The sequence below is a fragment of the Neophocaena asiaeorientalis genome, unplaced genomic scaffold (genome assembly GCF_003031525.2).
Source record: "Neophocaena asiaeorientalis asiaeorientalis breed wild unplaced genomic scaffold, Neophocaena_asiaeorientalis_V1.1 scaffold190, whole genome shotgun sequence".
NCBI lineage: Eukaryota > Metazoa > Chordata > Mammalia > Artiodactyla > Phocoenidae > Neophocaena > Neophocaena asiaeorientalis.
Window position 1 is genome coordinate 5,926,840 of NW_020175017.1, and position 17,993 is coordinate 5,944,832.

Genomic DNA, 17,993 nt, shown 5'->3' on the forward strand with positions numbered 1-17,993 from the left:
ATTTCCTCTTGGTAGGACTAAATATCAGTGTCTTGTTCCCTAGTTTACATTTCCTCAGTGACTGGTAGAAGCAATTCTACCAAACCCAAAAAGAATTTACTTCATAGAAGTAAACATTATTTTATGTACACAAGGAGATCAGCAAAGCAAACAAGCAAGCAGGAAAACAAAACATAAAACCTTATTTTTATTTTGTAGACATCCTCTTATACAATATTCAAGTTTCCAATTATGATGATGTCAAAAAAGAAACATCACAATGGAGCATACTAATAAAATAGGAATAATTATATGTATAAAAATTACTTTTCCTATTTTCTATTGTCAAATGTTCATATTAAAATTTCACTTAAAAGAAATGTAAAACAAAGATTTTAAACAAGCCAGGCATCCATCTCTATCCTACAAAAGAGGTATCTACAAGAATTTACAACCATATCTATTCACTAATTAGAGAACACTTAAAGACACTGTCTTTCTGAAAATAAGGATTAGAGCTGGATGAATACACCCCTTTCACAAACCTTCCTCATGTCTCTGTTGGGTCATCATAAGCAGCTTGTTCTTCCAGAGTTAAATACAAAAGCTACTGATTATCAGTTCTGAACGCCCTCAGTTAGGCATCAGGACAATTAAGAGGGACAGAAACATTAAAAAACATGTAAATAAGTCATTTCACCAAAAGAGGCTGTAATTAAAAAAAAAAAATGAACAGACAAACTTTCTATAGAAATATTATTTAGGTTGCCACTTGGGCACTCTGGCTTTCCAATATGAAAAATCAGAAGCTTGCCACATTCCATGTAATTACAGGACTTTCAATATTTATATAATTATATAATTACAAACAAGAGAGATAAGCACATTACAAAAAAAGAGAAAGATGGTCCATTTCTATGAAACCAATTTCCCATGAAAATTTGTAATATTTAAAACCATATAATTCATAAGGAAGCTCCTGATATATGGAAGCTAGCAAAATGTGCAAATAGAGGAGCAAACTGTTGGTTTTAATGTCTGGACATCTTTATTAGGCCGTAGAATTTATTCTGTGATTTCTCAGTTCTAAGACAAGACCTAATTTCTCACATAGTTCTGTTAAGAGCAAACATCTACCCTGACACTGGAGCAGTCCTCCTTTCCCTCTGCACTATGCAGGAATACTGGAGAAGTACACACGTGACACAGCAGCTGATCATGCTTTCTCTTCTCTGTGGAAAGGTACAGGTTGTGGTTACCATCCAAGGCAGCCATAGCTACTACTGAAGCAAGAGGGCTGTCCTCTCATTATATCCTACGTGACCTAAATACAGGGAAGGCAGAAGTGAAACCGACTCCTAAACTCACTGCTGTTTAACAATAAGCCAGGAAATATATATCCGCTCTCTTCTACAAAAAAAAAGAATGGCAATATGTAGTGAATATCTGATTGCTGTACACAATTCCTCTAAATGCTGCTTTTTTTGAAATTTAAAAATACCTAGGGATAACTCAGAACACTACTCAAGTATTCACAGCTAATTTCAACAGGGGGTGCTTCAGATATCTTATTTTCGCACCAATTTCAATGCATTTCAATTTAAGAGTTTTACTGTATGATTTAATAACCTGGGATACACATCTGCATTTTCTCATCCACATTTCCACTGTTCAGCATGCCTTTCCCACCTTTCTCACTGGCACACTCATTAACGTGCTCTGCATTCTTTCAAATCTCCCCACAAAAACTGTTCTTTGTCCTATGCTTCACTTCACCTTGTGTATATATCTATTATAGCATTCATCTAATTACATTTGCATTTTTTGTACATTTATCTACCCAATAGATGGCAAATTTCTTTTCCTTTTAGTATTTCCAGCATGTAGTATATACGATCTTATTATATTTTCAGTGAATATAAATATTGAAAAATAACAGATATCTTTGTCTACTTATTGTTCAAAAAGTAAATTTTTATAAATGTAAATCGTATCATAAAAAGATATGGTTTATTTAATTTAGGTTGACCCACCATGTATATCCACATGAATAGAAAACTTTATCCTCTTAACTGAAATAATCAATTTGGCTTTACTGAATTTCATATTCCACATACTAATTCCAGTTTTACATCACCTCATAATTGATACACCTCATAAATAAAGGTAAAACTTTAAAAGTAAAAATAAGGTTTTTTAAAACCTCTTCTATCCTCACTTACCACTCCTATAGTTTACTTGACATAGTTTAAAACTGTAGTCCAGGGCTTTCCTGGTGGTGCAGTGGTTGAAAGTCCACCTGCCGATGCAGGGGACACGGGTTCGTGCCCCGGTCCAGGAAGATCCCACATGCCGCGGAGCGGCTAGGCCCGTGAGCCATGGCCACTAAGCCTGCGCGTCCGGAGCCTGTGCTCCGCAACGGGAGAGGCCACAACAGTGAGAGGCCCACGTATCGCAAAAAAAAAAAACAAAAAACAAAACTGTAGTCCATGCCATATTTTGGATTTTTCCTGTTGTATGTAACATATTTTGAGAATCCTTTCTCAACACGTATCACAGTTAAAATCATCTTATCACTGCTTCAATTTATCTATAAATTTTAAGGCATATTGGCTACCCCTGGTTCTTATACATTATCTTTCCTTCTTTTGAGATCTGTTTTACTTTTCTTTAGGCTATAATACTTCTTCAAGTAAGGATAAATAGGAACTTTCTTAGACTTACTTGTTAAAAAACAAAAGTCTTTGCTTCGCCCACTTGTATAAATGATATTTTGGATATGGGATTCTTAGATTGCAGTATTTCCTGTAACATTTATTAATATAGTTGCACTGTGCTACTATCAGTTTTGCAGGTGAGAAATTTAATACAAGTATGATGCTCTTTCCTTTACAAACCATTATTCCTATGCTGGAAAGGAAACATTTTCTCTTCACAAACAGAGTACAGATATCTTAGCCAGATCTATCTATACATTTAACATATGTATATAAATTTACATATGAATAAAAAATTTATTCTACCCAGTCCTTGCGATGCACTTTCATTTTGATAACTTGAGTTTTTCTTTGGTTCAAGTGAATTTTCATCTATTATTTCTTTGAATATGGTTTCCCTTACATCTACTCCTTTCACTCCTAGAATTACTCCTGTTTTCCACACACCAGGTTTTCTTTGTCTAGCATTTCACTCCAATTCTTTGTTTTCTCCCTTTGTTCTTCCAGATCACTAGATTTTTGTCCCTGATCATTGTGTTGTTCAAATCTCCTATGATATCTTTTTTTTAATGCTGGTCTATTTTGATCACTCCCTCAAAATATCTGACCCTCCATAAGAAGTTTTATTTTAATTTTTAAGTTTTCTTCTTGTACTAAAACAGCTTCAATTGGAGCCAACTGTGTGGTAGAATATGGTCTTTCTCCATGCAGCAATCAAATTCTCTGAATTACATGTGGACTCTCAAGCCTATTCATATCAGCCCATATGGGTTCCCTCAGCACATTTGAAAACTACAGCAGTGTATTTGGAGGAGTGGTGATGAGCAAGATTTAGTAAGTAGTTTCTTCATTAGGCAGATTGGCAAGTTTCTCTTAGGGCATGATCATTAACTGGACAGAGATAGCTTCTTTCCAAGACAAGAGGGCCTACTGGAGCTCTGGTATTCAGGGCAAAAACAACTTTTATTCCACCACTTCTTTTCCTATCATTCATTCAAACTTTTAAAAGTTGTATTTGTTTTCCTTTTGTACAAATGGCAAATAGTCCTCCTTCTGGATCATAATATTGACTCCATAGGGAGTTAGTATTGATCCTGCAGGGTTCACTGAACTTTGTCCTATCCTTATCAATGACCTCCAGTCCCAGTAATTTGAACTTATGCACTTCATTCATGAAATACTCCAACAGCCTCCAAGCCAGTCTTTCCTACCTTCCTATACCTGCCCTAGTTAACTCTGTTAAAACCTGTGAGATTACTTTCCTCCAACTCTGGTATTATCAAGTCATACATTTTGTCATTCCTCAGGGAAAAATCATCAAAACTGCCTTATTTCTATCATACCAAGTACAACCTCCTTTGCTTCACTTTCGAGTCCACTCTCTGACATCAGAGTTGTCCACAGGCTGACCAATCATTTTGGGAAACCCCTCCATGGGATGTAAAAAGTTCTGATCTTTGGCAATGGGTGCCGAAGTTTGGCAGGGGGGAGTACAAACTCATATGGTAGTCCAAAAAATAGGGCTGAAAGCAATACTGGTTTTAGTATCTGACGGACACAGCAAAATTATCTGCCTTTTCTTCTGCAGTTGCTGCTTTCTTCTCTGGCCACTAATTTAGCAACCATGATTTGTGGTTCACAATCATGGATCATTCATCATTGCATCACTCCTAGTGATGCAACTTAAGTTCAACAAAAGTACATTGTCAATGTTAACAGTTCATCTCTGACTTCCTCTGTGCAGTAATTGTTGTGCTTCGTATCAAGATAGTGCTAGTTTAATGTTTAACACAGTGAATATTATGAACATGCTTTCTAAGAGTTCAGATAATGAAAATGAGAATGACAATCCCAATGCTGGCATGACCCAGACATCACCAAAAATGAAGGCTAAACGAGAGGACACATGCACAGGTAGATTAGGCAGATAAACAATCAAAACAGAACATACTGTAAGATATGCAGAGAGAATTTGGGGTTGGACATGCTGGAGAGGGAGATGTGAAAGAACATACGGAAACTGAATCTCCCAAGTCTGGGGTGAGACAGGCAAGTGTTTCTAAATCAATCAAAAGGGTTTTTTGTGGGTTTTTTTCTCCCCAAATCACACCAATAATAGTAAATTACATCAGGCTGCATTAGCCTGGGCATACTACACAAAACAGACACAAACTATTGTTTTGTTTCCTTGACTGTTCTATGAAACCGAGTAAAATTACCTATTTTGGCTCAGAGGCTGCAACAACGGATAAACAAAAAGGGATTTTGATAAGAGTTGTGCTGGCCCCTTACAGTGTAGTGCTGACTTTGTCAGCACTTAATGGCAATCACGCTTTCTATACCATGTCAAGTGATGTGCCAAGTCAGAGCAACAAAAATCATCCCCCCTACTTACTAGGTACTTTCATTTGACAAAGGGAGTTTCAAATTGTCTTCTTGATTTCTATGAGGGTTTTAAACCATAGAAAACATAAAACAAAAGATTGTTGATATCTTGTCCAAATATAAACTAGACTTTTCTCATTTATCTGGATATTAGGCAGACAGTGTAAATGCAAATTTCGGCAGTTTCTTTTCAGTCTATAAACTTCTTCTCAAAGAAAATGAAAAGATCTTACCTGCCAAATGTCCCGCACACCTTGTATGCAATATTTCTAAGACAGGGGTATGATCTGTTTACCCGTGATACTGAGGCTTTTATAAAGAAAGTTTTTGTTCACTTTTGATTCTCCCAAAACATGCAATATTATTTAATGAGATTTTTTACTTTATAGAAATGGAGGTAGACAGCCTCCTTAGATATGTGCCTATGATGGCTATCATTGTTGCTGGCCATAGAAAAGATATTAAAAGGCTGGCCTGTAATAAAATCATATTTTCAAAGTACAGGACAAAAAGAATGCCCTTCTATGATTTGGAAACACAATGAGGATATTTATATGCTTTTCTCTAAAACTGTTTGATGACCACTGAAAAAGCTATAAGGAGCCTAAAGAAGGAAGAGTGGACCACCTGAGTTGTTTGATGTTATGTGTAGGTTGTGAAAAATACTTATATGACTGAAAAACAAACAAAGAAGACCATTTTTTGGAATAAAACCGTTTTAGAACTCAAAGTCACCAGGAAGCAGCATTATATTAGTTTCCTAGGACTACTGGAACAAATTACCAGAGATTGGGTGGGTTAAAACCACAAGAATTATTCTCTCAGTTCTGAGGCCAGAAGTTCAAAATCAAGATGTCAGTAGGATTGCTTTTTTCCAGACACTATGAGACAGAATCTGTTTTCTGCCTTTTTCCTGGCTTCTGGTGGTGGCCAGCAATCCTTAGCATCCCTTGGCTTGTGTACACATTACTCCAATCTCTGCCTCTGTCATCACATGGTTTTCTTTCCAGTGTCTTCTGAGTCTGTGTCCAAATTCTCCTCTTATAAGGACACCAGTCATTAGATTAGGGTCCACCTTCATGCAGTATAACCCCATTTTTTTTTTTTTTTTTTTGCGGTATGCGGGCCTCTCACTGTTGTGGCCTCTCCCGTTGTGGAGCACAGGCTCCGGACGCGCAGGCTCAGCGGTCAGGGCTCACGGGCCTAGCCGCTCTGCGGCATGTGGGATCTTCCCGGACTGGGGCATGAACCCGTGTTCCCTGCATTAGCAGGCGGACTCTCAACCACTGCACCACCAGGGAAGCCCTATAATCTCATTTTAACTTGATTACATTTGCAAAGATTTGATTTCCAAATAAGGTCACATTAATAGGTACCAGGGATTAGAACTTAAGGATTTTTTAGGAGGACACAATTCTACCCACTATAGGCAGACAAGTTAAACAGGACTTTCTCAATTTCTGTAGCAAACTGTAACTTATTTGGAATCCAATTTTGAATTCATGAGTTCAAACTACTTCTGTGTTCAACTGATGCTGAGAAAGCCTTTGAGAAAATTCAACATCCATTCATGATAAAAACTCTACAGAATGTCTTTGTTGTGATAAAGAGTAGCTACAGAAAATTACAGCTAACAACATACTTAAAGATGAAAGACTGAATGCTTTTCCCCAAGATTGGGAACAAGGCAATGAAGTTCACTCTCACCACTCTTATTCAACACACTGCTGGGAGTTCCAGTCAGTGCAATAAAGAAAAAAGAGGAAAGAAGAGACATACACATGTAAAAGGAAGAAATTAAAAAGTCCCTATTTATAGATAAATGATTGCCTGTGTTGAAAATACCAAGGAATCTTAAAAAACACCCCAAAACCCCAAAAACCTAGAACTAATAAGTGGGTTCATCAAAGCTGCAGGAAACAAGATAAACAAACCAAAATCAATTGTATTTCTGTATACTTGCAATATACAACTGGAAACACAAAATTAAAAACAATATTATTTACAATATTGATAATAAATATTTAAGTGTAAATCTAACAAAACTTGTACAAGATGTGTATGCTCAAAATGACAACTGCTATTAAAGAAATCAAGAAGACATAAATGGAGACACATATCGTGTTCATGGACTGTAATATTCAAAATAGTAAAGATGTCAATTCTACTTGAATCGATCTATAGGTCAATTCCTAGCAAAATCTCAGCAGGATTTCTTGTAGATGTAGACAAGCTGACTTAAAAACTTACACAAGGTAAGGAAAGTAGAATAGCTAAAATAATTTTGAAAAGAAGAATAAAGTTGGAGTAATCACACTATTTAAGACTTCCTATAAAGCCACAGAAATCAAAACAGCCTGGTATTGGTGAAGGGATAGACAGACAGATCAACAGAACAGATTGGCTAGTCCGGAAGTGAAGCCACACAAATATGGTTACTTGTTTTTTTGATAAAGGTGCAAAGCAATTCAACAGAGAGAGTTGAGTCCTTTAACAAGTGGTGTTGGAACAATTAAACATCCATATGCAAAAAACAAGAAAAAAAAAAAGACTTCAACCTGTCACATGTTACATGTTACAGAAAAGTTAACTCACATGTTACAGAAAAGTTAACTCACATGTTACAGAAAAGTTAACTCAAAATGGATAAGTCTAAATGTAAAATGTAAAACTATGCAACTTCTAGAAGAAAATGTAGGAGAATATCTTTATGACCTAGGATTAGGCAAAGAGTTCTTAGGATGATGCCAAAAACACAGTCCATAGACAAAATAACTGATTAACTGGAATTCTTAAAAATCAAAAACATTTGTCCCACCAAAAGTACTAAAAAAATAGCTAATAGATCAAAATTCCATCCATCAGTGGTCCCCACAACCGGTTACATATGAGAATCACCTGGAGAACTTTTTAAAAACAGATTTTCAGGGCCTATCACAGACCTACTGAATCAGATCCTCTGAGGGAGGGCTTTAGAATCTGTAGTTTTTAAAAACTCTACAGGTAATTTTGATCCACAGCTGATCCACAGACTATCATTTAGAAACAGCTGTTATAACAAGAGAATACAGGATTGAGAGCACAGCAGATGGAATAGCTCTGAATAGAAGGAGGGATGTCACCTCCTCTGAGACATTAGGAAAGCAAATAAGGATGAGGTTGAGAGATCATTCTTACTAGACCCATTTTCTCTGTGAAGTAAGATGCAAGTTTATCTTCTCAGAGAGAAAGAGGAAGAACACTGGAATTAAGACCTCTAAAAGAATAGTGGAAGTTAGAAACGGTTGTTGTAGAGATCATGCTAAAAGAATCGCTAAGGGGCACTGAGGACAAAATTAAGCTTGAAGATAAAGCCACAATCACAGCAATTGGCTCAACTGGGTAATTATTTTTTATAGCAGTTTAGGATTAAGAATGAAGAAATTGTACTGTATATACTTTGATGTCACCGCAATAACATAATGGTGACAAATTTGTGATGGATCTATAATTCAGACCACATTTGAACCTCGCTTATGCCACAATTTCCCAAACTGAGTGACAGGAAACTCGCAACCGATGTTAACTTGTGCTAAGGGAACAAAGGATCCCTTGGTCATATAAGTGTCCCTGCTGTACTTTAAATCTCTTTTAGAAATGAACAAAGAACATTAGAAAATTAAAGACTTTGAGAAATCCCACAAAGAAATTTGTTTAATCTTGTTTAATAAGTATGCAAACTTATTTTCTGCGGAAGACTGCTTTTCAACACACTTATTAACATTCCCTCACTACGTTACATGCAATTTTGGAAACTGGGAACAAAATATCGATTTATCACATTGTATTTGATCTATTTGATGCAAGATATTCAGGTAAAAAATTCCAAGATTCCAAGTTTCCAAACATTCACAAAATTCTATAATTAACTAAACATATTTTTATGTAGATTTTATTATATTTTTTAAAGATGTTTTTGATGTGGACCTTTTTTTTTTTGCGGTACACGGGCCTCTCACTGCTGTGGCCTCTCCCGCTGTGGAGCACAGGCTCCGGACGCGCAGGCCCAGCGGCCACGGCTCACGGGTCCAGCCGCTCTGCAGCATGTGGGATCCTCCCGGACCGGAGCACGAACCCGTGTCCCCTGCATCGGCAGGCGGACTCTCAACCACTGCGCCACCAGGGAAGCCCTGATGTGGACCATTTTTAAAGTCTTTATTGAATTTGTTACAGTACAGCTTCTGCTTTATTTATTTTTTTAAGTCTTTATTGACTTTGTTACAATATTGCTTCTGTTTTATATTTTTGGTTTTTTGGCCCCAGGCATGAGGGATATTAGCTCCCCGACCAGGGATCAAACCTGCACCGCCTGCATTGGAAGCCGAAGTCTTAACCACTGGACCTCCAGGGAAGTCCCCTTCATGTAGATTTTTAAATGTATTTCTAACGATAATGTTGGACAAAGCACTAGGACATCCTGGATACCTAAAAAGTCCTTTCTTAAATCACAAATTAATGGAACAAAACCAACATCAAACTCCTTAATTTATCACAAAGAATTATAGTCAAGGTCCAACCATTACTGCAGATTTTGGCATGAGGCAGGTGCATCTTAATCCACTTCCAATGATTTTTACTATTAAGTTGTTATAGATAATAAACAGTTAAAGAAAGGAAAAAGGTGAAGAAATTGAGATTGTACTATTTTCTTTTGGCAATGCATCTCTAGGGGAAATAAAGGTGAATGAGGTTAGTAATCCACAGCTCTATTTTACTCGAGAAATGGGGGTGAGACCTTAGTCCTCTGAGGCCTAAAGAGTTGGAAAGAATTTTTGATAGGTTGTTAGGTGATCTGACATAAGCTTACTGTGGGCAGAGCTAAGGATATGTACCTTATGTTTTAAAGTGAGAGGATGAAAAATAGCCCATGATATTATCTCTACTTTCTCACTTTTCATTCATTCATTCAACCTCACAAACTGAAGTTTGCTTCCAACAAAATATGAAAAGTTAAGGTGAAAACAACATTCAAACTGGTTACGTGTATGAATACATATCCTTCCTACACTGCATTTTTTTTCTATATTTCAGATGTATCCTCCTTTGACACAGGTCTCCCTTTAACTACCACTCCATCTGTTCAGTTATACAGCAAACTGATACTTGTTTACATTATCTTTACTTTCTCATTACACATTTTCTCTTCAGCTCACTCCCCCAGAGCATTTATACCCATCGCTCCACTGAAAATGCTCCTACTGAGGTCACCATATAAATCTCCGCACAGTCAAATCCAGCGAAAAGTATTTTTCTTCATTTCACTAGATGGACTATACAGCAATGGAAAGAGTTGACCATATCCCTCTCTGACTTGAAAATTTCCTTGATTTCCTAGCTACTCCACTCTCCTGTGTTTCTTCCTACTCTCCTTTGCTCTTCCTTTTCTCTCCTCTCCTTCACCTCAAATACGTTAGAATGACACAGGGCTTCATCTTGTTCCTCTTCTCTATCTGTATTCTTCCCTTAATACTCTAATCTAGACCCATGGTCTATTAACCATGTATATAGATGATTCTAAAAATTTACATCCCCCACCCTGGCTTCCTCTCTGAGAACCCCAAATGTCTGTACCTAACTGCTACCGTGGTATATTCAAAGTGACTAAAGTGAAAACTAACATAGCCCAACGAAAACTTTGAGTTCTACCCTATCTCTTCTCATCCTTCCTACCTCAACTGCAATACTACCATTTGCCCAGCCTAAAATCAGAACACTGATCCTTGAATCTTCTCTTTCCTTTAAGTTATTCCCCCAAGGACCCCCCACCAATGAACACAATCACTGTCACTATGATATCCAAACACAGAATGCAAACATAAAAGTACTTTCAGCCGTTGTCTTGAACCCATCTACTCTTTCTACTTCTTAACACCCTAATTAAGCCACTATCATCTCTCATCTAAGCTAATATAATAGTATCCTAATGGTTCTCCCTGCTTCTATTCATACCCTTTACAAACACTATTACACATAGTAGTAGCCAGCATGATCTTCTTAAACCTTAAATTATGTCTCTCATTTGCTATTAAATACCACTGATACACACTTATCATAAAATCCAAAGTCTTATCAATGTAGAAGTCACTTTAAAAACATAATAAAGTTCCAGCTTACCTTTTATTCCCCCAAGTTACCAAATGTGGTAAAATACACATAACAAAATTTATTGTCTTAACTATTTTAAGTGTACAGTTCAGTGGTATTAAACATATTCATAATGTTCTGCAATCATCACCACCATCTATATCCATAATTTTTTACATTATGTAAAACGGAAACTCTATGCCCATTAAATAATAACTCTCTATTTCCCTCCGCCCCCAAGCCCCTGGCAACCATTCTACTCCATTATGATTTTGACTACTCTAAGTATCTCATCTAAGTGGAATCATAAAGGATTTGTCTTTTTGTGACTGGCTTATTTCATTTACCATAATGTCCTCAAGGTTCATTCATGTTGCAGCATGTGTCAGAATTTCCTTCCTTTTAAGGGGTGAATAATATTCAATTGCATGTATTCACCACATTTTGCTTATCCATGGACACTTGGGCTGCTTCCACATTTTACCTATTTTGAATAATGCTTCTATGAACATGGGTATAAAAATATCTCTTGAGACCCTGCTTTCAATTATTCTGGCTACATACCCTGAAGTGGAATTGCTTGATCATATGGTAGTTTTATTTGATTTTTTGAGGAATACCATACTGTTTTCCACAGCGACTGAACAATTTCACATTCCCACTAACAGTGCACAAGGGTTCCAATTTCTCCACATCCTCACCAACGCTTATTTTGTCTTTTTTTTTTTTTGATAGTAGCCATCCTAATGAGTGTGAGGGAGTGTATCATTGTCGTTTTGACTTGCATTTACCTAATGATTAGTGATGCTGAGTATCTTTTCATGTGCTTATTGGTTATTTGTATACCTTCTTTGGAGAAATGGTTATTCAAGTCCTTGCCCTTTTTTTAATTGGGTTGTTTTGGTTTTTTGCTGTTGAGTTTTAGAAGTTCTCTATATATTCTGGATATTAATTCCTTATTAATCATCAATATATGATTTGCAAATATTTTCTCCTATTCTATGCACTTTTTACTCTGCTGGTATTGTCTTTTGATGAACAATTAAATACAATTTTAATGAAATCCAACTTATCAATTTTTTCTTTGGTACCTATGTTTTTTAGATTCATATCCAAGAAATTACCGCCAAATTCAATGACATGAAGCTTTTGCCCTATGTTTTCTTCTAAAAATTTTATGATTTTAGCTGTTATATTTAGGTCTTTGGTCCATTTTGACTTAATTTTTATATGTGGTGTTAGGTAAGGGTCCAACTTCATTCTTTTGGGTGTGGATATTGAGTTTTCCCATAATCATTTATTGAAAATACTGTCCTTTCCCCACTGAATGGTCTTGGCACCGGTGTCCAAATTCATTTGATTATATATATATATATATGTGGTTTATTTCTGGGCTCTTTTATTCTACTCTATTGGTCTATATGTCTGTCTTTGTGCCAGTAACACAGTGTTTTGATTACTACAGCTCTGTAGTAAGTTTTGAAATCAGGAATTTTGAGTACTTTCTTTTTCAAGATTGTTTTGACTATATGGGTCCCTTGAGATTCCATACGAATTTTAGGATGGGTTTTTCTATTCCTGCAACAAATGTTATTGGGATTTTGACAGGGATTTTTCATTGACTCTGTAGATTGTTCTGGGTAGTATTCTTTTTTTTTTTTTAACATCTTTATTGGGGTATACTTGCTTTACAATGGTGTGTTAGTTTCTGCTTTATAACAAAGTGAATCAGTTATACATATACATATGTTCCCATATCTCTTCTCTCGTGCGTCTCCCTCCCTCCACCCTCCCTATCCCACCCCTCCAGGCGGTCACAAAGCACCGAGCCGATATCCCTGTGCCATACGGCTGCTTCCCACTAGCTATCTACCTTACAGGGTAGTATTCTTTAACAATATTAAGTTTTCTAATCCATGAATATGGGATGTGTTTCCATTTATATATGTCTTCTTTAATGTCTTTCATCAATTTTCTTTTGTAGCTTTCATTGTACAAGTCTTTCCTCTCCTTGGTTAAGTTAAATACTCAGTATTTTATTCTTTTTGATGCTATTATAAATGGAATTGTTTTCATAATTTCCTTTTGAGATTGCTCATCGTTAGAATTTTGTTACTCTGTTGACTTATTAGCTCTAATGGTGTTCTGGTGGACTCTTTAGGGTTTTCTATGTATAAGATCATGATCATCGGCAAAAAAGAGATCCAGCTTAAGTTTCAGATCTAATTTTATATATCTATTCCCCCCTCACTCACTGTGTTCCAGTCATTTTGAATTTCTTCCTATTTACTCACTATATCATGTGTATTCCTGCCTCAGAATGTTTATTTTATCAACTCTCCTACCCCCAAATGCTCTTCCCATAAGTTCTTGACTGCCAGGTTCATTGCCATTCAGCTGTTCTTATTCTAGCTTCCTGAGGTAGAATCTTAGAATATTCACTTTCGGCCTTTTTGCTTTTCTAATAAATACATTTTAAGTATATCGCTTTCCCTCTATGGTCTGTTTGAGTTGCAAAGTTCTCTCTCTCTCTAACTCCCCCCTGCCCCCACTGTGTGTGTGTGTGTGTGTGTGTGTGTGTGTGTGTGTGTGTGTGTATTAGGTGGTTAACTACATTGTTGAAATCTTCTATATCCTTTCTGATTTTGTTTATTCTATCAATTACTGAGAAAGATGTGTTAAAATCTACCACATGATTGTAAATCTGTCTATTTCTCCTTTCAGTTCCATCAATTTTCACCTTATATATTCTGAAACTACTACTGGGTGTATATAGATTTAGAATTGTTATATCTTCTTTATATTTATCAATGTTAGATATCCTTTATTTCTAATATAATGCTTCTTAAAGTCCACTGTTTGCTATGAATATAAATACCTCAGCTTTATTTTAACACCTGCATAATGTTTCTTTTGTCACTCTTGACTTTCAGCTTTTTGTACCATTATAATTTAAGGTGTATTTCTTATAAGCAGTACACAGCTGGGTTTTGTTTTATTACATAGTCTGACAATCTCTGTTTTTTTAAAAAAATAATTAATTAGTTTATTTATGGCTGTGTTGGGTCTTCGTTTCTGTGTGAGGGCTTTCTCTAGTTGTGGCAAGTGGGGGCCACTCTTCATTGTGGTGCATGGGCCTCTCACTATCGCGGCCTCTCTTGTTGCGGAGCACAGGCTCCAGACGCGCAGGCTCAGTAATTGTGGCTCACGGCCCCAGTTCCTCCGCGGCATGTGGGATCTTCCCAGACCAGGGCTCGAACCCGTGTCCCCTGCATTGGCAGGCAGATTCTCAACCACTGCGCCACCAGGGAAGCCCCAATCTCTGTTTTTTAATTAGAATATTTGTCCTTTTCATTTAGCACATTACCCTTATTACAATTATGTTTACAATTTTAATCTTGGTTTCCATCTGATCCATTTTTTGCATTCCTTTTCTCTCCTTTATCATCTTTTGGATCAATCAATATATTCTATTATACCACCAACCTCCTTTAGTAGTTCCTAAGTATACATTGTTTCCTCTCTGATCTTTATTATTTCCTTCCTTCAGCTGACTTTAGGTTTTGTTTGTTCTTCTTTTTCTAATTCTTTTAAGTGGTAGCTTAGGTTGTTTATTTGAGATTTTTCTTGTTTTTTAAGGAAGGCCTGTATTGCCATGAACTTTCCTCTAAGAACTGCTTTTGTTGCATCGCATAGATTTTGTATGGTTGTGTTTTCATTGTCATTTGTCTTAAGGTATTTTTAAATTTCTGCTTTGATTTCATTGTTGTTCCTAAGCATTCATTGTTTAACATCCTTTTTCATGGTTATCTTAGAGATTCTAACTTTTCTAACTTGTTTTCCTGAATTTTAACTAATATGAACAGTTACTTTTATCAGTGATGCTTAGACATTTTGAGTACATTACATGCCTCCTGGCATTAGGGTTATTTTTGCCACGCATTTTAGTTATAAATACATTTTAAACCTCAGAAGACATTATTGTTGTTGTTGTTGAATAGGCTACATTAAGTCAATATTTTAATATTTCTCAGTACACTTATCCTTTTGGTTGCTCTTCATTCCTTCCTACATTTCTGTTTTTATGTTTGGTATTGTTTTCCATTTACCTGAAGAACTCCATTTACTATTGCTTTCAATGCAGACATGCAAGTGACGAATTCTCTAAGTTTTTGTCCTTTCACTTTGAAGGATATTAAACTGGGCATAGAATTCTACATTGGCAACTTTTTCCAGAGCTTTAATTATGTCATTCTACTCTCTTCTGGCTTCCATTATTTATATTGAGAAGGCAGCAGTCAGTCTTATTGTTGTTCTTTGAACAAACCATTTTCCTTAGTCTGCTTTTAAGATTTTTCTCCTTCTCTCTGAAGTTCATAACTTTTACTATGTTGTGTCTATGTGTGGTTTTCATTTATTTATCCTGCTGGAAATTCTTAGAACTTCATGAATTTGTGGTTTGAAAGTATTCCATCAGTTTTGGAAAAATCTTGGTTATCTCTTCAACTATTGCTTCTGTGCCACTGTTTTCCTCATCTCCTTCATTGACTCCAATTACACACACACTGGGCTATTTAAATTTCACCTGTCTTCTCAGATACATTTTTTTCTCACCCAAATTTCTTTGTATCTCTGTGCTTCAATTAAAAAATTTATTGTCAATCTGTTAGTTTACTAATTTGTCTTCTGCACCTAAACCAATCTAATAAGCTTGCAATTTCAGATATTGCATTCTTCAGCTCTAGAATTTCCAATTGATCCTTTTACAGAGGTTCCAATTTTCTGGTGAAATACTTAATCTATCTGCTTTCTCTTTCATTTTCTCTATTTTTGAATATTTTAATCATAGCTATTATATCTTTTTCCAATTTATCCCTCCCCCCCTTATCCCCTGGTAACCATATGTTTGTTTTCTACACCTGTAACTCTATTTCTGTTTTGTAGATAAGTTCATTTATACCTTTTTTAGATTCCACATATAAGCAATATCATATGACATTTGTCTTTCTCTGTCTGACTTAACTTCACTCAGTATGACAATCTCTAAGGCCCACCCATGTTGCTGCACATGCCATTATTTCATTCTTTTTTATGGTTGAGTAATATTCCATTGTATATATGTACCACATCTTCTTTATCCATTCCTCTGTTGATGGACATTTAGGATGCTCCCATGTCCTGGCTATTGTAACTAGTGCTGCAATGAACATTGGGGTGCATGTATCTTTTCAAAGTATGGTTTTCTCCAGATATATGCCCAGGAGTAGGATTGCTGGATCATATGGTAGCTCTATTTTTAGTTTTTTAAGGAAACTCCATACTGTTCTCCAGAGTGGCTGCACCAATTTACATTCCCTCCAATAGTGCAGAAGGGTTCCTTTTCTCCACACCCTCTCCAGCAGTTATTGTTTATAGGTTTTTTTGATGATGACCATTCTGACTGGTGTGAAGTGATACCTAACTGTAGTTTTCATTTGCATTTCTCTAATAATTAGTGATGTTGAGCATCTTTTCATGTGCTTTTTAGCCACTTGTATGTCTTCTTTGGAGAACTGTCTATTTAGATCTTCTGCCCATTTTTTTGATTGGATTGTTTTTTGATACTGAGCTGCATGAGCTGTTTGTACATTTTGGAGATTAATCCCTTGTCAGTTGCTTCATCTGCAAATATTTTCTCCCATTCTGAGGGTTTTCTTTTCGTTTTGTTTATGGCTTCTTTTGCTGTGCAAAAGGTTTTAAGTTTACTTAGGTTCCATTTGTTTATTTTTGTTTTTATTTCCTTTACTCTGGGAGACGGACTGAAAAAGATTTTGCTGTGATTTATGTCAAAGAGCGTTCTATGTTTTCCTCTAAGAGTTTTATAGTATCCGGCCTTACACTTAGGTCTTTAATCCATTTTGAGTTTATATTTGTGTATGGTGTTAGAGAATGTTCTAATTTCATTCTTTTACATGTAGCTGTCCAGTTTTCCCAGCCCCAGTTGTTGAAGAGACTGTTTTTTCTCCATTGTGTGTGTGTATGTGTGTGTGTATATATATATATATATATATTTTTTTTTTTTAATAAGAGAAAAACTTTTTTTCAAACAGGGTCAGTGGTATGTATGCTATAGCAAAGGCTGGTTGTAACAGCAGTTTCATTTCAAACATGAATTGATGCACAAATGTAACACTGTTAATGATCAATTACTGCTAAAATGTGGATTAAATCCATCAATCTGCCAATTCTGACATTTATTATAGACCCTATTATTTACTTTAGTAGTAGAGGGTAATTTTCATCAGAAGAAAATGAAAACAACCTTACATTTCTACTAACGTAATGAACTGTATCCCCAGTATTGCTCTGAAATCATACCTCTAGGTTGTTAAGAGAAATTCTAACTTCATCCAAATGTTTTATTTAACTGATAATCTTCAGTCATCATCTACTGTTGGCCTGATGTTACTCCTCTTCTTATCTGACCCCAACAATTAAATGCCAGTGTTTCTCAGCTCTTCAGCTAAGGGCTATTTTTTCTCCTACTTCTGTGCACACAGCATTAGTGAGAACTATTTTACCCAAATCAGCCTTGATTGCACTAATTCTTCCTCTTGCTGAAAGGGACCCTATGTTCAACATAAGCACTTCATTCTTAGACAGCTTTTGCACCTTTGCTGCTTTTTTGTCTCCTTCTGTGCATACACCAAGAAGTCATCTAAGTAGGAAATAGGAAATTTCCAATTCTGTGAAGATCTCAGGTAAAGCTCCAACTGCACCAAGCACCTGCCCCACCATTCTGTCAGCCCA

At 36.1% G+C, this 17,993-nt stretch overlaps 1 protein-coding gene across 1 annotated transcript in view; it reads right to left on the minus strand.

Moving 5' to 3' along the window:
- Positions 1 to 17,993, minus strand: part of MIPOL1 (mirror-image polydactyly 1) — a 306,365-nt gene that overhangs the window by 117,111 nt on the left and 171,261 nt on the right. The window lies entirely within an intron of this gene.